This window comes from Nerophis lumbriciformis, linkage group LG18 (genome assembly GCF_033978685.3).
Source record: "Nerophis lumbriciformis linkage group LG18, RoL_Nlum_v2.1, whole genome shotgun sequence".
In the NCBI taxonomy this organism is placed as follows: Eukaryota; Metazoa; Chordata; class Actinopteri; order Syngnathiformes; family Syngnathidae; genus Nerophis; species Nerophis lumbriciformis.
Window position 1 is genome coordinate 7504785 of NC_084565.2, and position 22825 is coordinate 7527609.

At 34.9% G+C, this 22825-nt stretch overlaps 1 protein-coding gene across 1 annotated transcript in view; it reads left to right on the plus strand.

Moving 5' to 3' along the window:
• Positions 1 to 3399: 3399 nt before the first annotated feature.
• oca2 (oculocutaneous albinism II) overlaps positions 3400 to 22825 on the plus strand; it is a 185120-nt gene continuing 165694 nt past the window's right edge. The window contains exon 1 of the mRNA XM_061977567.1: positions 3400 to 3535. The gene's annotated coding sequence lies outside the window, so the exon portion shown is untranslated. The remainder of the gene's footprint in view (positions 3536 to 22825) is intronic.

Consider the following 22825-nt stretch of genomic DNA (forward strand, 5'->3'; position numbering starts at 1 on the left):
TATGATCATCCATCAGGTGCTTTATGGTGCGTTCAAGGACCGCTGAACAGAGTAGGACAGACACAAGGCCTGCCAGAAGTGATGCATAATTAGTAGGGATGTCTAACTTTAACAGTTAATTTTACTCATTTTCATTAATTACTAGTTTCTATATAACTGTTTTTATATAGTTTTACTTTCTTTTTTATTCAAGAATTTTTTTTAAATTTATTTTTCTTATTTATTTTTAAAAGTACCTTATCTTCACCATACCTGGTTGTCCAAATTAGGCATAATAATGTGTTAATTCCACAACTGCATATATATCGGTTGATATCGGTATCGGTAATTAAAGAGTTGGACAATATCGGAATATCGGATATCGGCAAAAAGCCATTATCGGACATCCCTAATAATTAGAATAGATTGTATTTGTTACACATATTTCCAAATGACTCACACTGTACTGAATGACTGTTACTATTAAAAAAAGTAGAGAAGGAGCAAGACTGCTTACTCTACCACTACTTTTGCAGTACGCATATAAATGGTTTCTTCATGTCACCATTTTAGTCCTGTATTAATTTTTTTTTTTTTAAAGCAACAGTTCAGCTAAAAACAATAACTCGCAATAAGGTTAGCGTGCACTCTAAAAAGTCGGTGTTCAAAAACAAGAAAAAATAAATAAAAAATGAGGGGTATTTTATTTGAACTAAGCAAAATTATCTGCCAATGGAACAAGAAAATTCGGCTTGTCAAGACTTTCCAAAACAAGTATAATTAGCTAACCTTAATGAACACAAAAATACCTTAAAATAAGTATATTCTCACTAATAACAAGTGCACTTTTCTTGGTAGAAAAAAAAATTAGACCTTTTTGCTCAATATGTTGAAAAATATTCTTAAATGAAGTAAAAGCTAGTGCCATTATCTTGACATAATGATATGCGCTCGGCATCATGATTTTCTTTCATGCTTGAAGTAAGAAATGATTACTTTAAAAAAGTAGTTTTATTCTTGTGAGTGTTGATGACACAGCTTTGCAACACTTGATATTCTAGTTTCAAGCATGTTTTACTCATCACATCTCAACAACAAGCTGTAATATCTTACTGAGATCATTTAGGACCAAAACACTTAAAACAAGTAAAACACTCTAACATAAAATCTGCTTAGTGAGAAGAATTATCTGATCAGACAGAAAATAAGCAAATATCACCCTTTTTTGACATATTTCATCTTACTTACATTTCAGTTTTTGCAGTGTGAAATGTACCTATTGAAACATTCCTTTTGAGTTTTTGAGATGCTCTGCAATAAAAATTAAGTGCTTACAAGACAACTTCAAAGATACGTTGTCCGCTATACTTTATATTTTCGTCAACTGAATTGACTGTAATTTTAGTCGACTAAAATGTTGAGGAATTTCGTCGACTGAAACTAAATGAATTTAGGTGACAACAATATGACTAAAACTAAAAAAAGACTATAACTAAAACTAAATAAAAAAAAATGGGTGTGAAAATGAACACTACTACTGGCGTCGAGTGAAGGGACTGGAGAGCTTACGTTGTCAGGAGGAGATGAGCAGGTGGCCACGCCCCTCCGACCCAGAAACCAGGCGCTGTACCAAAAAGAATTTAGGCATGATCATGACAACTACATCAATAATAAAAACATAAATAAACATGGATGTTGTTGTTAGGTGAGAATCAAAAAAATACAAATGATAAAAAAAGTAATATATATTTATAACACTAATATTTGGTGGTTACTTTGGGTTACGAAAACATAATACAAATATAAGTTACTATATTTAACAAATATACTTGTCGACATATAATAAAATATGTGCTATAATTTTTTTTAAAGTACTACTAAAATATTATTTTAAAAACTTTTAAAAAATGTGTACTATAATTAAAATCATTATTAATAAAAACATAATAAAATAAGTACTATACATAATATTTTTATAAAATATTCAAATATAAGAACTATAATTGAAAATTATACTTGTTGAAAACATAATACAATAAGTACCATAGATAAAAAATAAAAATAAAATAGGAACTATTAATTAAAATATTATCGTCAAAACATAATAAAATTAGTACTACAATCAAAAATTCTACTTAATAAAAGATAATAAAATAATAATTGTTAAAAAAATATATATATAAGTACAGTAGATACAAAATATAAATAAAATATGTGCTATGAATACAAAATATTATTGTAAAAACATAATAAAATTAGTACTATAATTAAAAAATCATCAATAATAAAAACATAATATAATACGTACTATAAATACAATATTTAAAAAAAACATAATATAAGAAGTACAATTAAAAAATTACGGTTGTTGAAAACATAATAAAATAAGTACTATAAATAAAACTATTCTTATAAAACATTACAATATAAGAACTGTATGTACAACTAAAAATGATACTTGTTGAAAAAATAAGTAATTTAGATCAAAAATATAAATAAAATATGTGCTATGAATACAAAATATTATTGTAAAAACATAATAAAATTAGTACTATAATTAAAAAAATCATCAATAATAAAAACGTAATAAAATAAGTACTATAAATACAATATTTAAAAAAACCATAATATAAGAACTATAATAAAAAAATGATGCTTGTTGAAAACATAATAAAATAAGTACTATAGATAAAAATACATAAATAAAATAGGTACTATGAAATTAAATATTTGTGTCAAAACATAATAAAAAAAGTAGTATAATTAAAAAGTACACTTCATAAAAACATAATAAAAATAAGTACTATAAATATAAATAGTAAAAAAATAAGTACGATAAACAAATGGGTAATATAAATTAAAAAATGCCTATAAAAATATTTATTTTGTTTATGACACAAGTCAAGCACAAATATTGCAAAAATAACATAATTAGTCATTGTGTTGTGTTGGACTAATATTGTATTACCGACTAGATTATTAGTGTAACTACAAATGACGTAGCTAGCCAGTATTCAAATATGAAATAATACTTCATGTGCCAACTTAATCAAGTCAAGAACAAAATCCAATCCAATAAATAATCAAACAAAAATAACAACATCCTGGGTTAGTGTTGTTACTGTTGCCGTGGTAACAAGGTGTTTGACATGTCTGGGCCTGTGACGATGATGAAGATGATGATGGGAGTTTGCAGGACGCAGTCAGTGGAATTGAGGGAGGAAAAATGTGTGGGTGTGTGTGCGTGCGTGTGTGTGTGTGTGTGTGTGTTGGAATGAGAAAGTCTTGAGTTAAGCTGCGATTAGCAAATGTGCCCCTCCTCCTCCTCACTGAGTAGTTGTACATGAGAGCTGAGGAACATCTGCCTCCTTTGCTGTGAGCACACAGAGGACATCAACACCTCCTCCTTCTTCTCCTCCATCTTCTTCTTCTCCTCCATCTTCTTCACTTCACAAGGAAGCGGCAAAATATCACAAGCAAACTTTTCAGTTCTTTTTCTGTCACCTTTGGACCATCATCTTCACCCCATTTTCTTCATCTTCACCATCTTGGTCAGGTATGTAAACACACACACACACACACACACACACACACACACACACACACACACACACACACACACACACACACACACACACACACACTAACACAAAACCACTTCGAAACGCTTGCTGAGCTTAGTTTAAAAAGTTGAAGAAAAGTTTCAAAGAAAGGGTTTCTTGGAGTTGTTTGATGAGAACAATAAAAAGGCAAAGAAGCTGTGGCTGTAGGCAACCTCCTGATGTAGTTTTTGCTTATTTGATTCCACACGATGGCAGTAGCTGCATTTGAAGTGTAATGACTGGTCAGCATCCAGTAGCTTTGTCCAGCTCTGCATGCACTATAAAATGTTGTTGCTGTGGGAGTCACGTATGTTACAATTGTCGTACTGTTGTTTGTTAGTTGTGTAGGTCGTGTGTTACAATTGTCGTACTGTTGTTTGCTAGTTGTGTAGGTCATGTGTGTAACAATTGTCGTACTGTTGTTTGATAGTTGTGTAAGTCGTGTGTTACAATTGTCGTACTGTTGTTTGATAGTTGTGTATGTCATGTGTGTTACAGTTGTCGTACTGTTGTTTGATAGTTGTGTAGGTCATGTGTGTTACAGTTGTCGTACTGTTTGATAGTTGTGTAGGTCATGTGTGTTACAATTGTTGTACTGTTTGATAGTTGTGTAGGTCATGTGTGTTACAGTTGTCGTACTGTTTGATAGTTGTGTAGGTCAAGTGTGTTACAATTGTTGTACTGTTTGATAGTTGTGTAGGTCATGTGTGGTACAATTGTTGTACTGTTTGATAGTTGTGTAGGTCATGTGTGGTACAATTGTTGTAATGTTGTTTGATAGTTGTGAAGGTCATGTGTGTTACAATTTTCGTACTGTTGTTTGATAGTTGTGTAAGTCATGTGTTACAATTGCCGTACTGTTGTTTGATAGTTGTGTAGATCATGTGTGTTACAATTGTTGTACTGTTTGATAGTTGTGTAGGTCATGTGTGGTACATTTGTCGTAATGTTGTTTGATAGTTGTGTAGGTCATGTGTGTTACAATTGTCGTACTGTTGTTCGATAGTTGTGTAAGTCATGTGTTACAATTGCCGTACTGTTGTTTGATAGTTGTGTAGGTCATGTGTGTTACAATTGTCGTACTGTTGTTCGATAGTTGTGTAAGTCATGTGTTACAATTGCCGTACTGTTGTTTGATAGTTGTGTAGGTCATGTGTGTTACAATTGTCGTACTGTTGTTTGATAGTTGTGTAAGTCGTGTGTTACAATTGTCGTACTGTTGTTTGATAGTTGTGTAGGTCAAGTGTGTTACAATTGTTGTACTGTTTGATAGTTGTGTAGGTCATGTGTGTTACAGTTGTCGTACTGTTTGATAGTTGTGTAGGTCATGTGTGTTACAATTGTTGTACTGTTTGATAGTTGTGTAGGTCATGTGTGGTACATTTGTCATACTGTTGTTTGATAGTTGTGAAGGTCATGTGTGTTACAATTGTCGTACTGTTGTTTGATAGTTGTGAAGGTCATGTGTGTTACAATTTTCGTACTGTTGTTTGATAGTTGTGTAAGTCATGTGTTACAATTGCCGTACTGTTGTTTGATAGTTGTGTAAGTCATGTGTGTTACAATTGTCGTACTGTTGTTTGATAGTTGTGTAAGTCATGTGTTACAATTGCCGTACTGTTGTTTGATAGTTGTGTAGGTCATGTGTGTTACAATTGTTGTACTGTTGTTTGATAGTTGTGTAGGTCGTGTGTTACAATTGTCGTACTGTTGTTTGATAGTTGTGTAGGTCATATGTGTTACAATTGTCGTATTGTTGTTTGATAGTTGTGTAGGTCATGTGTGTTACCAGAGGTGGGACCAAGTCATTGTTTTGCAAGTCACAAGTAAGTCTCAAGTCTTTGCCCTCAAGTCCGAGTCAAGTCCCGAGTCAAGACAGGCAAGCCCCGAGTCAAGTCCAAAGTCAAGACTGGAAAGTCTCAAGTCAAGTCCTAAGTCCTGCATTTTGAGTTTCGAGTCCTTTCAAGTCCTTTTAACCACAGACTAATATATTAACACAGATTGTGTAGGCTTTTCAAACGCTGTATTTATTTATTAAAACAAGTGCATTTTAAATTGCAGGAAAGAAAATTGTGCTGACATTGCACTTCATAATAGCACTATTAACCAGTCATTTTAAACATTAACTCATTCCTTTACAGAACAAACACATTGAGAAATAAAGTGCAAATGTACTTATTTGTACAAAAGTGTTAACATTGAAAAAACATGACATATACGTGAACCTAACAAAAAAGTTGTACTTTTTATATGTCAGGGCCCTATGCTGCATTGCATTTGCAAAAGACCAAATTAGCCAAGAGTCTGTCAGTCATTTGTGCACGATGGGGGCGTAGTATGATGCCACCATGGCTGAAAACTCGCTCCACTGGAGCACTGGAGGCAGGCACTGCCAAGACTCTCATGGCCACTCGGAACAGTGAAGGAAGAGTCTTCATGTTCAATGCCCAGAACAAAAGGGGGGGAGAGAGTTGTTTTGGGTTGGTGCACTACTTGTAAGTGTATCTTGTGTTTTTTATGTTGATTTAATTAAAAAAAGAAAAAATATATATATATATATTTCTTGTGCGGCCCGATACCAATCGATCCACGGACCAGTAGCGGGCCGCGGCCCGGTGGTTGGGGACCACTGAGGTAAACAACCAACAGTATGTCAGAAAGCTAGCTAAAACGGTACACATATTCATAATATAGTATACATTTTAACTGACCTTTATTTTACTATTTTTGTCTTTTTTTAGGTGGCTAAAATATGCGGTGCTGCTGACCGCCGTCTAACGTTACGTGTGATATATTGACTAATGTAACCCTGCTTAAAAAAATCACTGAACAAAAAGTATGAATAAGGTAGTGAACTGCAAGAGCTTCCCGTGTTTGCAATAACGTTATAACGTTAGCAGTGAGTTTACAGCCTCACTGATTTAACTACACAGCAAATAAAAGTCACGTTACTTAGCCAATAAACGTTATCTTACATTCAAAACTTACCGTTCTTTGTGCAACTTCAAATGCCGGACAAAGTTGGAAGTTGTTGCCTCTCCATCAGTAATTTTGGAACCGCATGTGTTGCATACTGCAAACCGTTTTGTGTTGACCACCTCGTAATTTTTATACCCAAACCAAATTATTTTAGGTATCATTTTTTGTTCACTGGCGTGTGGTTTGGACATGTCTTCTTCGTTGGTTGTCCTGCAATTTGATTGGATGAATGCTGTGTGATGAAATCAAAGTAGATCTAATTTGATTGGCTGTTGTACTGAGACCACACCAGCTGACACGCAACGCTGATAGACAAGTACACAATGAAAAATACGGAGCGCTCCCGAATAACTTTTTCATCTTTGGGTTTTGGGGAAAGTAGCAAGTCGTGTCAAGTCATGTCAATTCAAAAGGCTCAAGTCCAAGTGAAGTCACAAGTCATTGATGTTAAAGTCTAAGTCGAGTTGCAAGTCTTTTTACATTTTGTCAAGTCGAGTCTAAAGTCATCAAATTCATGACTCGAGTCCAAGTCATGTGACTCGAGTCCACACCTCTGTGTGTTACAATTGTTGTACTGTTGTTTGATAGTTGTGTAGGTCATGTGTGTTACAGTTGGCGTACTGTTGTTTGATAGTTGTGTAGGTTTTGTGTGTTACAATTGTCATACTGTTGTTTGATAGTTGTGTAGGTCATGTGTGTTACAATTGCCGTACTGTTGTTTGATGGTTGTGTAGGTCATGTGTGTTACAATTGTTGTACTGTTGTTTGATAGTTGTGTAGGTCATGTGTGTTACAATTGTTTTACTGTTGTTTGATAGTTGTGTAGATCATGTGTGTTACAATTGCCGTACTGTTGTTTGATGGTTGTGTAGGTCATGTGTGTTACAATTGTTGTACTGTTGTTTGATAGTTGTGTAGGTCATGTGTGTTACAATTGTCGTATTGTTGATTGACAGTTGTGTAGGTCACGTGTGTTACAATTGGCGTACTGTTGTTTGACAATTGTGTAGGTCATGTGTGTTACAATTGCCGTACTGTTGTTTGATAGTTGTGTAGGTCATGTGTGTTACAATTGTCGTACTGTTGTTTGATAGTTGTGTAGGTCGTGTGTTACAATTGTCGTACTGTTGTTTGATAGTTGTGTAGGTCATGTGTGTTACAATTGTCGTATTGTTGTTTGATAGTTGTGTAGGTCATGTGTGTTACAATTGTCATACTGTTGTTTGATAGTTGTGTAGGTCATGTGTGTTACAATTGTCGTACTGTTGTTTGATAGTTGTGTAGGTCGTGTGTTACAATTGTCGTACTGTTGTTTGATAGTTGTGTAGGTCATGTGTGTTACAATTGTCGTATTGTTGTTTGATAGTTGTGTAGGTCATGTGTGTTACAATTGTTGTACTGTTTGATAGTAGTGTAGGTCATGTATGTTACAATTGTCATACAGTTGTTTGATAGTTGTGTAGGTCATGTGTGTTACAATTGTCGTACTGTTGTTTGATAGTTGTGTAGGTCGTGTGTTACAATTGTCGTACTGTTGTTTGATAGTTGTGTAAGTCATGTGTGTTACAATTGTCGTACTGTTGTTTGATAGTTGTGTAGGTCATGTGTGTCACAATTGTTGTACTGTTTGATAGTTGTGTAGGTCATGTGTGTTACAATTGTCGTACTGTTGTTTGATAGTTGTGTAGGTCATGTGTGTTACAGTTGGCGTACTGTTGTTTGATAGTTGTGTAGGTCATGTGTGTTACAATTGTCGTACTGTTTAATAGTTGTGTAGGTTATGTGTGTTACAACTGTCGTACTGTTGTTTGATAGTTGTGTAGGTCATGTGTGTTACAATTGTCATACTGTTGTTTGATAGTTGTGTAGGTCATGTGTGTTACAATTGTCGTACTGTTTGATAGTTGTGTAGGTCATGTGTGTTACAATTGTCGTACTGTTGTTTGATAGTTGTGTAGGTCATGTGTGTTACAGTTGGCGTACTGTTGTTTGATAGTTGTGTAGGTCATGTGTGTTACAATTGTTTTACTGTTGTTTGATTGTTGTGTAGATCATGTGTGTTACAATTGCCGTACTGTTGTTTGATGGTTGTGTAGGTCATGTGTGTTACAATTGTTGTACTGTTGTTTGACAATTGTGTAGGTCATGTGTGTTACAATTGGCGTACTGTTGTTTGACAATTGTGTAGGTCATGTGTGTTACAATTGTCGTACTGTTGTTTGATAGTTGTGTAAGTCATGTGTTACAATTGCCGTACTGTTGTTTGATAGTTGTGTAGGTCATGTGTGTTACAATTGTCGTACTGTTGTTTGATAGTTGTGTAAGTCATGTGTTACAATTGCCGTACTGTTGTTTGATAGTTGTGTAGGTCACGTGTGTTACAACTGTCGTACTGTTGTTTGATAGTTGTGTAGGTCGTGTGTTACAATTGTCGTACTGTTGTTTGATAGTTGTGTAAGTCATGTGTGTTACAATTGTCGTACTGTTGTTTGATAGTTGTGTAGGTCATGTGTGTCACAATTGTTGTACTGTTTGATAGTTGTGTAGGTCATGTGTGTTACAATTGTCGTACTGTTGTTTGATAGTTGTGTAGGTCATGTGTGTTACAGTTGGCGTACTGTTGTTTGATAGTTGTGTAGGTCATGTGTGTTACAATTGTCGTACTGTTTAATAGTTGTGTAGGTTATGTGTGTTACAACTGTCGTACTGTTGTTTGATAGTTGTGTAGGTCATGTGTGTTACAATTGTCATACTGTTGTTTGATAGTTGTGTAGGTCATGTGTGTTACAATTGTCGTACTGTTTGATAGTTGTGTAGGTTGTGTGTTACAATTGTCATACTGTTGTTTGATAGTTGTGTAGGTCATGTGTGTTACAATTGTCGTATTGTTGTTTGACAGTTGTGTAGGTCACGTGTGTTACAATTGTTGTACTGTTGTTTGATAGTTGTGTAGGTCATGTGTGTTAAAATTGTAGTAGTTGTTTGATAGTTGTGTAAGTCATGTGTTACAATTGCCGTACTGTTGTTTGATAGTTGTGTAGGTCACGTGTGTTACAACTGTCGTACTGTTGTTTGATAGTTGTGTAGGTCGTGTGTTACAATTGTCGTACTGTTGTTTGATAGTTGTGTAAGTCATGTGTGTTACAATTGTCGTACTGTTGTTTGATAGTTGTGTAGGTCATGTGTGTTACAATTGTCGTACTGTTTAATAGTTGTGTAGGTTATGTGTGTTACAACTGTCGTACTGTTGTTTGATAGTTGTGTAGGTCATGTGTGTTACAATTGTCATACTGTTGTTTGATAGTTGTGTAGGTCATGTGTGTTACAATTGTCGTACTGTTTGATAGTTGTGTAGGTTGTGTGTTACAATTGTCATACTGTTGTTTGATAGTTGTGTAGGTCATGTGTGTTACAATTGTCGTATTGTTGTTTGACAGTTGTGTAGGTCACGTGTGTTACAATTGTTGTACTGTTGTTTGATAGTTGTGTAGGTCATGTGTGTTAAAATTGTAGTAGTTGTTTGATAGTTGTGTAAGTCATGTGTTACAATTGCCGTACTGTTGTTTGATAGTTGTGTAGGTCGCGTGTGTTACAACTGTCGTACTGTTGTTTGATAGTTGTGTAGGTCGTGTGTTACAATTGTCGTACTGTTGTTTGATAGTTGTGTAAGTCATGTGTGTTACAATTGTCGTACTGTTGTTTGATAGTTGTGTAGGTCATGTGTGTTACAATTGTTGTACTGTTTGATAGTTGTGTAGGTCATGTGTGTTACAATTGTCGTACTGTTGTTTGATAGTTGTGTAAGTCATGTGTTACAATTGCCGTACTGTTGTTTGATAGTTGTGTAGGTCATGTGTGTTACAATTGTCGTACTGTTTAATAGTTGTGTAGGTTATGTGTGTTACAACTGTCGTACTGTTGTTTGATAGTTGTGTAGGTCATGTGTGTTACAATTGTCATACTGTTGTTTGATAGTTGTGTAGGTCATGTGTGTTACAATTGTCGTACTGTTTGATAGTTGTGTAGGTTGTGTGTTACAATTGTCATACTGTTGTTTGATAGTTGTGTAGGTCATGTGTGTTACAATTGTCGTATTGTTGTTTGACAGTTGTGTAGGTCACGTGTGTTACAATTGTTGTACTGTTGTTTGATAGTTGTGTAGGTCATGTGTGTTACAATTGTAGTAGTTGTTTGATAGTTGTGTAAGTCATGTGTTACAATTGCCGTACTGTTGTTTGATAGTTGTGTAGGTCACGTGTGTTACAACTGTCGTACTGTTGTTTGATAGTTGTGTAGGTCGTGTGTTACAATTGTCGTACTGTTGTTTGATAGTTGTGTAAGTCATGTGTGTTACAATTGTCGTACTGTTGTTTGATAGTTGTGTAGGTCATGTGTGTTACAATTGTCGTACTGTTTAATAGTTGTGTAGGTTATGTGTGTTACAACTGTCGTACTGTTGTTTGATAGTTGTGTAGGTCATGTGTGTTACAATTGTCATACTGTTGTTTGATAGTTGTGTAGGTCATGTGTGTTACAATTGTCGTACTGTTTGATAGTTGTGTAGGTTGTGTGTTACAATTGTCATACTGTTGTTTGATAGTTGTGTAGGTCATGTGTGTTACAATTGTCGTATTGTTGTTTGACAGTTGTGTAGGTCACGTGTGTTACAATTGTTGTACTGTTTGATAGTTGTGTAGGTTGTGTGTTACAATTGTCATACTGTTGTTTGATAGTTGTGTAGGTCATGTGTGTTACAATTGTCGTATTGTTGTTTGACAGTTGTGTAGGTCACGTGTGTTACAATTGTTGTACTGTTGTTTGATAGTTGTGTAGGTCATGTGTGTTAAAATTGTAGTAGTTGTTTGATAGTTGTGTAAGTCATGTGTTACAATTGCCGTACTGTTGTTTGATAGTTGTGTAGGTCACGTGTGTTACAACTGTCGTACTGTTGTTTGATAGTTGTGTAGGTCGTGTGTTACAATTGTCGTACTGTTGTTTGATAGTTGTGTAAGTCATGTGTGTTACAATTGTCGTACTGTTGTTTGATAGTTGTGTAGGTCATGTGTGTCACAATTGTTGTACTGTTTGATAGTTGTGTAGGTCATGTGTGTTACAATTGTCGTACTGTTGTTTGATAGTTGTGTAGGTCACGTGTGTTACAACTGTCGTACTGTTGTTTGATAGTTGTGTAGGTCGTGTGTTACAATTGTCGTACTGTTGTTTGATAGTTGTGTAAGTCATGTGTGTTACAATTGTCGTACTGTTATTTGATAGTTGTGTAGGTCATGTGTGTTACAATTGTTGTACTGTTTGATAGTTGTGTAGGTCATGTGTGTTACAATTGTCGTACTGTTGTTTGATAGTTGTGTAGGTCATGTGTGTTACAGTTGGCGTACTGTTGTTTGATAGTTGTGTAGGTCTTGTGTGTTACAATTGTTGTACTGTTGTTTGATAGTTGTGTAGGTCACGTGTGTTACAATTGTCATACTGTTGTTTGATAGTTGTGTAGGTCATGTGTGTTACAGTTGGCGTACTGTTGTTTGATAGTTGTGTAGGTCTTGTGTGTTACAATTGTTGTACTGTTGTTTGATAGTTGTGTAGGTCACGTGTGTTACAATTGTCATACTGTTGTTTGATAGTTGTGTAGGTCATGTGTGTTACAATTGTCGTATTGTTGTTTGACAGTTGTGTAGGTCACGTGTGTTACAATTGTCATACTGTTGTTTGATAGTTGTGTAGGTCATGTGTGTTACAATTGTCGTATTGTTGTTTGACAGTTGTGTAGGTCACGTGTGTTACAATTGTCGTACTGTTGCTTGATAGTTGTGTAGGTCATGTGTGTTAAAATTGTAGTAGTTGTTTGATAGTTGTGTAGGTCATGTGTGTTAAAATTGTCGTATTGTTGTTTGATAGTTGTGTTGGTCTTGTGTACTACTCGAACAATTTTATTTTGAAGGCCTACAGGATGTTATGGTCAAACTTTCTCAAAAAGGGGTAATCATACAAAACCCAAAACCAGTGAAGTTGTCATGTTGTGTAAATGGTAAATAAAAACAGAATACAATGATTTGCAAATCCTTTTCAACTTATATTCAATTGAATAGACTGCAAAGACAAGATATTTCATGTTCAAACTGGAAAACTTTGTTAGTTTTTGCAAATATTAGCTCATTTAGAATTTGATGTTTCAGGAACACTTCAGAAACCCACTGTCAGTAACTACAGTTTGTCGCTACATCTGTAAGTGCAAGTTAAAACTCTACTATGCAAAGCGAAAGCCATTTATCAACAACACCCAGAAACGCCGTCGGCTTCGCTGGGTCTGAGCTCATCTAAGATGGACTGATACAAAGTGGAAAAGTGTTCTGCGGTCTGACGAGTCCACATTTCAAATTGTTTTTGGAAACTGTGGACGTCGTGTCCTCCGGACCAAAGAGGAAAAGAACCATCCGGATTGTTATAGGCGCAAAGTGTAAAAGCCAGCATGTGTGATGGTATGGGGGTGTATTAGTGCCCAAGACATGGGTAACTTACACATCTGTGAAGGCGCCATTAATGCTGAAAGGTACATACAGGTTTTGGAGCAACATATGTTGCCATCCAAGCAACGTTACCATGGACGCCCCTGCTTATTTCAGCAAGACAATGCCAAACCACGTGTTACATCAACGTGGCTTCATAGTAAAAGAGTGCGGGTACTAGACTGGCCTGCCTGTAGTCCAGACCTGTCTCCCATTGAAAATGTGTGGCGCATTATGAAGCCTAAAATAGCACAACGAAGATTGTTGAACAACTTAAGCTGTACATCAAGCAAGAATGGGAAATAATTCCACTTCAAAAATGTGTCTCCTCAGTTCCCAAACCTTTACTGAGTGTTGTTAAAAGGAAAGGCCATGTAACACAGTGGTAAAAATGCCTCTCTGACAACTTTTTTGCAATGTGTTGCTGCCATTAAATTCTAAGTTGCCTTGTCTTTGCAGTCTATTCAATTGAATATAAGTTGAAAAGGATTTGCAAATCATTGTATTCTGTTTTTATTTACCATTTACACAACGTGACAACTTCACTGCTTTTGGCTTTTGTATACAAGTCCCTCCAACATGAGTAAAAGTATTCTGCAGATGATGTACGCTGCATCGCCGCCTTCAATCTTACTTGTGTTTAGAGCTGACAGAGAGTGTGCATAATTAGAAGAGAAGCAGTTTGTCTTGGCCCACAAAAGACGTCCTTCATGTCGGGGATGAGGTCCGTCACACGAATTGGACAAGGATGTTATGTCACATAACATCCTTGTCCAATTCGTTATGTGTGGCGGGAAAATGTCACACTGCAAAAAGTCAGTGTTCAAAAACAAGAAAATGAATAAATAAAATTAGGGGTATTTTATTTGAACCAAGCAAAATTATCTGCCAATAGATCAAGAAAATTCAGCTTGTCAAGACTTTCCAAAACAAGCAAAATTAAAGCTGCAAGCAGCGATGGACGGGACCGACTTTGAAGGCACATAAAATCCAAACCGGAGCAGTAATTAAAACTCTTTGGTCAACTTTTAATCAGAAGGGTTCAATCTCTCTCCTGTGCTAGTTTGAAGCCGACACGACAAACGCGCTCAGAGGAGATAATGTTTGAAAAAAGGTGACCGGTTTTTACAAAACTTTTGTTTTGAAGGGGGAATTGCAAACTTCCTATTGATTTTTGCTGGGGGTGGTCAATTTATGAAATGTAGGTCTAAGTGAGACCTACAAAGAGGTTTTTGTTTCATGTCTCTAAGACATTCCTACTGGAACAGTTTTGTCTGAGTTTTCCTCCTAGGAGCAGTTGTGTCATTGTTTTCTTCCTAGGGGGCGCTAGAGCGCAATTTAGAGTTTTGGGGTTGGTGTTTTTATTAGATCGCAATTTTTGCCAGTCCTGATGTGTGTGTCCAGTTTTGAAGCATGTTAAGGGGGTCAAATTACAGCTCAAAGAGGCAAAAGTGACTGTTTTTACTAAAATTTTGTTTTGAAGGGGTAATTGCCAACTTCCTGTTGATTTTTGCTGAAGGATGTCAATGTATGATCTAGGTCTAAGTCAGACCTACATAGAGGTTTTTGTTTTATGTCTCTACGACATTCCTACCGGAAGTTACAAGCAGTTTTGTCTGTGTTTTTTCCTAGGGGGCGCTAGAGCGCATTTTTGAGTTTTGGGGTTTGATTTTTTTATTAGATGGCAATTGTTGCCAGTCCTGATGTGTGGGTCAAATATGGTGAGTTTTGAAGCATGTTAAAGAGGTCAAATTACAGCTCAAAGAGGCGGCGGAATAATAATAATAATATTAAAGCTGCAAGCAGCGATGGACGGGACCGACTTTGACGGCACATAAAATCCAAACCGGAGCAGTAATTAAAACTCTTTGGTCAACTTTTAATCAGAAGGGTTCAATCTCTCTCCTGTGCTAGTTTGAAGCCGACACGACAAACGCGCTCAGAGGAGATAATGTTTGAAAAAAGGTGACCGGTTTTTACAAAACTTTTGTTTTGAAGGGGGAATTGCAAACTTCCTGTTGATTTTTGCTGGGGGTGGTCAATTTATGAAATGTAGGTCTAAGTGAGACCTACAAAGAGGTTTTTGTTTCATGTCTCTAAGACATTCCTACTGGAACAGTTTTGTCTGAGTTTTCCTCCTAGGAGCAGTTGTGTCATTGTTTTCTTCCTAGGGGGCGCTAGAGCGCAATTTAGAGTTTTGGGGTTGGTGGTTTTATTAGATCGCAATTTTTGCCAGTCCTGATGTGTGTGTCCAGTTTGGTGAGTTTTGAAGCATGTTAAGGGGGTCAAATTACAGCTCAAAGAGGCAAAAGTGACTGTTTTTACTAAAATTTAGTTTTGAAGGGGGAATTGCCTACTTCCTGTTGATTTTTGCTGAAGGATGTCAATGTATGATCTAGGTCTAAGTCAGACCTACATAGAGGTTTTTGTTTTATGTCTCTACGACATTCCTACCGGAAGTTACAAGCAGTTTTGTCTGTGTTTTTTCCTAGGGGGCGCTAGAGCGCAATTTGAGTTTTGGGGTTTGATTTTTTTTATTAGATGGCAATTGTTGCCAGTCCTGATGTGTGTGTCAAATATGGTGAGTTTTGAAGCATGTTAAAGGGGTCAAATTACAGCTCAAAGAGGCAGCGGAATAATAATAATAATATTAAAGCTGCAAGCAACGATGGACGGGCCCGACTTTGACGGCACATAAAATCCAAACCCGAGCAGTAATTAAAACTCTTTGGTCAACTTTTAATCAGAAGGGTTCAATCTCTCTCCTGTGCTAGTTTGAAGCCGACACGACAAACGCGCTCAGAGGAGATTATGTTTGAAAAAAGGTGACCGGTTTTTACAGAACTTTTGTTTTGAAGGGGGAATTGCAAACTTCCTGTTGATTTTTGCTGGGGGTGGTCAATTTATGAAATGTAGGTCTCAGTGAGACCTACATAGAGGTTTTTGTTTCATGTCTCTAAGACATTCCTACTGGAAGTTACAGGCAGTTTCGTCTGAGTTTTCCTCCTAGGAGCAGTTGTGTCAGTGTTTTCTTCCTAGGGGGCGCTAGAGCGCAATTTTGAATTTTGGGGTTGGGTTTTTTATTAGATCGTAGTTTTTGCCAGTCCTGATGTGTGTGTCCAGTTTGGTGAGTTTTGAAGCATGTTAAGGCGGTCAAATTACAGCTCAAAGAGGCAAAAGTGACTGTTTTTACTAAAATTTTGTTTTGAAGGGGGAATTGCCAACTTCCTGTTGATTTTTTGCTGAAGGATGTCAATGTATGATCTAGGTCTAAGTCAGACCTACATAGAGGTTTTTGTTTCATGTCTCTCCGACCTTCCTAGTGGGAGTTACAGGCAGTTAAGTCTTTTTTTCCTAGGGGGCGCTAGAGCGCAATTTTGAGTTTTGGGGTTTTTTTTTTTTTATTAAATGGCAATTCTCGCCAGTCCTGATGTGTGCGTCAAATATGGTGAGTTTTGAAGCATGTTAAGTGGGTCAAATTACAGCTCAAAGAGGCGGCGGAAGAATAATAATAAAGATATAATAAAACGCTACAATAACAATAGGTCCTTCTGTCCCATTGCAAAAAGGACTCCCGTTGGGATTCCTTTTACAATGGGCCGTGCGGGCCCTAATAAAACGCACAAAATACAATAGGGTTCTCTGTCCCAAAGGGACATTGCGGTCCCTAATTAGCTAACCTCAATGAACCCAAAAATACCTTAAAATAAGTATATTCTCACTAATAACAAGTGCACTTTTCTTGGTGGAAAAAAAAGAGACCTTTTTGCTCAATATGTTGAAAAATATTCTTAAATTAAGTAATTGTTAGTGCCATTATCTTGACATAAAGATATGCGATGATTTATCCGTTGAATATAAGTTTTTTATTAATATTATTTTCATTTGTTTTATGCCATTTTTTGTCATAGAACACTTTGTTTTTTTATTGCAAAAACACAAAATATGCAACCCCCCCCCCCCCCCCCCCCCCCCCCCCCCCCCCCACACACACACAAAAAATGTGAAGAAATTAGAACCTTAAATATGTCAATAATTCATAACAACATTGATTTTAATTTATTATTTTTTGACCAAAAACAAAAATCCCACTAAAATTCTCAGGGATCCAAAAGGCTCTCACTCATAAAAGTGTTAAAAATAAGTCATAAATTATTTTTTAATTTCGACACTTAAATCCCTAGATCAACTTCAGATTTATCCATTGATTATACATTTTTTATTAATATTATTTTCATTTGTTTTATGCCATTTTTTGTCATAGAACACTTTGTTTTTTATTGCAAAAACACAAAATATGCACCCCCCCCCCCCAAAAAAAAAATTGAAGAAATTAGAACCTTAAATATGTCAATAATTCATAACAACATTGATTTTAATTTATTATTTTTTGATCCAAAAAAATCCCACTAAAATTCTCAGGGATCCAACAGGCCCTCACTCATAAAAGTGTTAAAAATAACTCATAAATTATTTTTTATTTTCGACACTTAAATCCCTAGATCAACTTCAGATTTATCCATTGATTATACATTTTTTATTAATATTATTTTCATTTGTTTTATGCCATTTTTTGTCATAGAACACTTTGTGTTTTTTATTGCAAAAACACAAAATATGCAACACCCCCCCCCCCCCCCCCCAAAAAAATAATTGAAGAAATTAGAACCTTAAATATGTCAATAATTCATAACAACATTGATTTTAATTTATTATTTTTTGATCCAAAAAAATCCCACTAAAATTCTCAGGGATCCAACAGGCCCTCACTCATAAACGTGTTAAAAATAACTCATAAATTATTTTTTATTTTCGACACTTAAATCCCTAGATCAACTTCAGATTTATCCATTGATTATACATTTTTTATTAATATTATTTTCATTTGTTTTATGCCATTTTTTGTCATAGAACACTTTGTGTTTTTTATTGCAAAAACACAAAATATGCAACACCCCCCCCCCAAAAAAATAATTGAAGAAATTAGAACCTTAAATATGTCAATAATTCATAACAACATTGATTTTAATTTATTATTTTTTGATCCAAAAAAATCCCACTAAAATTCTCAGGGATCCAACAGGCCCTCACTCATAAACGTGTTAAAAATAACTCATAAATTATTTTTTATTTTCGACACTTAAATCCCTAGATCAACTTCAGATTTATCCATTGATTATACATTTTTTATTAATATTATTTTCATTTGTTTTATGCCATTTTTTGTCATAGAACACTTTGTGTTTTTTATTGCAAAAACACAAAATATGCAACACCCCCCCCCCCCCCCCCCCCAAAAAAAAATAACTGAAGAAATTAGAACCTTAAATATGTCAATAATTCATAACAACATTGATTTTAATTTATTATTTTTTGATCCAAAAAAATCCCACTAAAATTCTCAGGGATCCAACAGGCCCTCACTCATAAACGTGTTAAAAATAACTCATAAATTATTTTTTATTTTCGACACTTAAATCCCTAGATCAGCTTCAGATTTATCCATTGATTATACATTTTTTATTAATATTATTTTCATTTGTTTTATGCCATTTTTTTGTCATAGAACACTTTGTTTTGTTATTGCAAAAACACAAAATATGCAATCCCCCCCAACCCCCCAAACATTTTTTTTTTAAGAAATTAGAACCTTAAATATGTCAATAATTCATAACAACATTGATTTTAATTTATTATTTTTTGATCCAAAAAAATCCCACTAAAATTCTCAGGGATCCAACAGGCCCTCACTCATAAAAGTGTTAAAAATAACTCATAAATTATTTTTTATTTTCGACACTTAAATCCCTAGATCAACTTCAGATTTATCCATTGATTATACATTTTTTATTAATATTATTTTCATTTGTTTTATGCCATTTTTTGTCATAGAACACTTTGTGTTTTTTATTGCAAAAACACAAAATATGCAACACCCCCCCCCCCCCCCCAAAAAAAAATTAATTGAAGAAATTAGAACCTTAAATATGTCAATAATTCATAACAACATTGATTTTAATTTATTATTTTTTGATCCAAAAAAATCCCACTAAAATTCTCAGGGATCCAACAGGCCCTCACTCATAAACGTGTTAAAAATAACTCATAAATTATTTTTTATTTTCGACACTTAAATCCCTAGATCAACTTCAGATTTATCCATTGATTATAAGTTTTTTATTAATATTATTTTCATTTGTTTTATGCCATTTTTTGTCATAGAACACTTTGTTTTTTTTATTGCAAAAACACAAAATATGCAATACCCTCCTCCCCCAAAAATGTGAAGAAATTAGAACCTTAAATATGTCAATAATTCATAACCACATTGATTTTAATTTATTATTTTTTGACCAAAAAAAAAAATCCCACTAAAATTCTCAGGGATCCAAAAGGCTCTCACTCATAAAAGTGTTAAAAATAACTCATAAATTATTTTTTATTTTCGACACTTAAATCCCTAGATCAACTTCAGATTTATCCATTGATTATACGTTTTACGTTATTATTATTTTCATCTGTTTTATGCCCTTTTTGTCATAGAAAACATTGTTTTTTTCATCGCAAAAACAGAAACTATGCTATACCCCCCGCTGACGCTCCCCCCAAAGAAAATACAAAATCAAAGTGTAATTATTGATGTGAAGAAATTACAGCCTTAAATAAGTCAATAATTCGTAACAACATTGATTTTAATTTATTTTTATTTTTCCTAGCAATGACAATTAAAAAAAAAATCCCACTAAAATGCTCAGGAATCCAAAAGGAAAAAAGCAAAAAAGCAAAAATAACGCTTAAATCTCTAAATCAACTTCAGATTTATCCATTGATTATAAGTTTTATATTACTATTATTATTTTTTAATTTGTTTTAAGCCCTTTTTTGTCATAGAAAACTTTGTTTTTTATTGCAAAAACACAAAGATATGATAACCATTTTCTCAAAAAATATTTCAAAGTGTAATATTTGATGTGAAGTAATTGGAGCCTTAAATATGTCCATTATTCATAACAACAAAAAATTTGATTCATTATTTTTTGAGCAATGACAGTTTAAAAACAAAAATCCAACTAAAATTGTCATGGATCCAAAAGTGCCTCACTTATAAAAGTGTTAAACAAAAGTCATATTTTATTTAAATGTTTTTTTATTTTCAACACTTAAATCTCTAGATCAACTTCAGATCCATCCATTGATTTTAAGATTGTATTAATATTATTATTTTCATTTGTTTTATGCTTTTTTTTCATAGAAAACTTTATTTTTAATTGCAAAAATATAAAATATGCAACATTTTCTCAAACAATATTTCAAAGTGGAATAATTGATGTGAAGCCTTAAAGGGGAAGTGCACTCTTTTTCAGAATGTTGCCTATCGTTCACAATTATTATGAAAGACATGACGACAGATGTATTATTTTTAATGCATTCTAGATGTTAAATAAAAGTGTTTTACAGCGCAGCCAATGGGAGATCCATTATTCTGCCATAAAATCCGATAAATAACTATTCAACAACACTCAATATATTTGTTGACTTGAATATTAACAAGTATTAGTGATATTGTTTAGAGATGTCCGATAATGGCTTGTTTGCCGATATCCAATATTCCGATATTGTCCAACTCTTAATTACCGATTCCGATATCAACCGATACCGATACATACAGTCGTGGAATCAACACATTATTATGCATAATTTTGTTGTGATGCCCCGCTGGATGCATTAAACAATGTAACAAGGTTTTCCAAAATAAATCAACTCAAGTTATGGAAAAAAATGCCAACATGGCACTGCCATATTTATTATTGAAGTCACAAAGTGCATTATTTTTTTTAACATGCATTTAACATCTCAAAATAGCAGCTTGGAATTTGGGACATGCTCTCCCTGAGAGAGCATGAGGAGGTTGAGGTGGGCGGGGTTGGGGGGGATAGCGGGTGTGTATATTGTAGCATCCCGGAAGAGTTAGTGCTGCAAGGGGTTCTGGGTATTTGTTCTGTTGTTTTATGTTGTGCTACGGTGCGGATGTTCTCCCGAAATGTGTTTGTCATTCTTGTTTGGTGTGGGTTCACAGTGTGGCGCATATTTGTAACAGTGTTGAAGGTTTTTATACAGCCACCCTCAGTGTGACCTGTATGGTTGTTGACCAAGTATGTCTTGCATTCACTTGTGTGTGTGAAAAGCCGTAGATATTATGTGATTGGGCCGGCACGCAAAGGCAGTGCCTTTAAGGTTTATTGGTGCTCTGTACTTCTCCCTATGTCCGTGTACACAGCGGCGTTTTAAAAAGTCATAAATTTTACTTTCTGAAACCGAAACCGATAATTTTGAAACCGATACCGATAATTTACAATATTACATTTTTTAAAGCATTTATCGGCCGATAATATCGGCAGTCCGATACATCTCTACTGAGGATACAATCTGACAGGTTGGGACACTTTGACAGCCATTTAGGACCTGGAAGTAACACAAAAAAAACGCTTGTTACCCAATCCAAAAGAGCCCCACCTATAAAAGTGTTAAAAAAAAAAGTCATCAATTATTCTTAATTTTTCAACGTTTTTTGTTTGTTTGTTTGTTTTGTGCCCTTACTTTGTATTTTTATGGCAAAAACATGAAATATGCAATATTTTCTCAAAGAATATTTAAAAGTAGAATCTTTTATGTGAAGTGATTGGAGCCTTGAATAGGTCAATAATTCATAAAAACATTAATTTTGATTTATTATTATGTTTTGAGTAATGACAGTTAAAAAAACAAAAAAAACAGCCTGTATGGCAGATTTGAATTATTAGCGTCAGAATTGCAACTTTTTCTCCTTACATTTCACCTGTTTACTCTTTTATTCCACTTTTTATGTTTTTTTTGTAAGAGTGTTTTGAGAAGGGTGCGGCGAGGCGTTAAAAAAGAGCACCCTGCGCTGGATGTTGTGTAACAGCGCTACAACACAAAGAAGGTACGGTTGATGGTTCAGCCACAACCTACTGTAGTGACTCGCCCACAGGCGCCGTTTCTTGGTATTAGCGCTACACGTGAGCTCCAGGCGGGCGTCCATGTGAGCCGTAATCCCGCCGGATTCATAGAACCTCCGCACCGCTGACCGGGCACATGTCTGACGCCGCCGACCCGATCCACTGACCCCCTGCTGTGGGCCCGCTCAGCTGACGCGTTCCATTGACATCAGCGCGCATTGTTGGGTCATGTGACCCACTTCAAGAAAATACACTCCATTGTTTCCTCTCGCCCTTGGAAAAGCTGGGAGGTTGGCGAATGATGCAGCTCTTGGCGTCATGCTCGAGTCTAAAACATGTATTGCGTCATCGAGGGTTGTCACCATACTAGAGTTTTAGTTCTTTCTTGAATTCAATAATGTTTCTCCCCTTCTTGACCTCAGTGCTCCTATCGACCTCGGTAGAAGTTGCAAAAAATATAGAATTGTTTGCAACTTTTTTTCTCAAATTCAATCCTTTTTTTCCCCAACTATTTCTCAAAATAGACATAACTATTTCCTTAAATCGAACTTTTTTTGTATATAAAATATAACTTTATTTCTCATATTAAATACTTTTTTTTTCTCAAATTAAATGCAAATGTTTTTCTGAAATTAAATGCAACTCCTTTTCTCAAAATAAATACAACCTTTTTCTCAATTTATGAAGCATTTTTTTTCAAATGAAACATAACTTTTTTCCCAAATTAAATGCAACTTTTTTCCACCCAAAATTAAATGTATTCTTT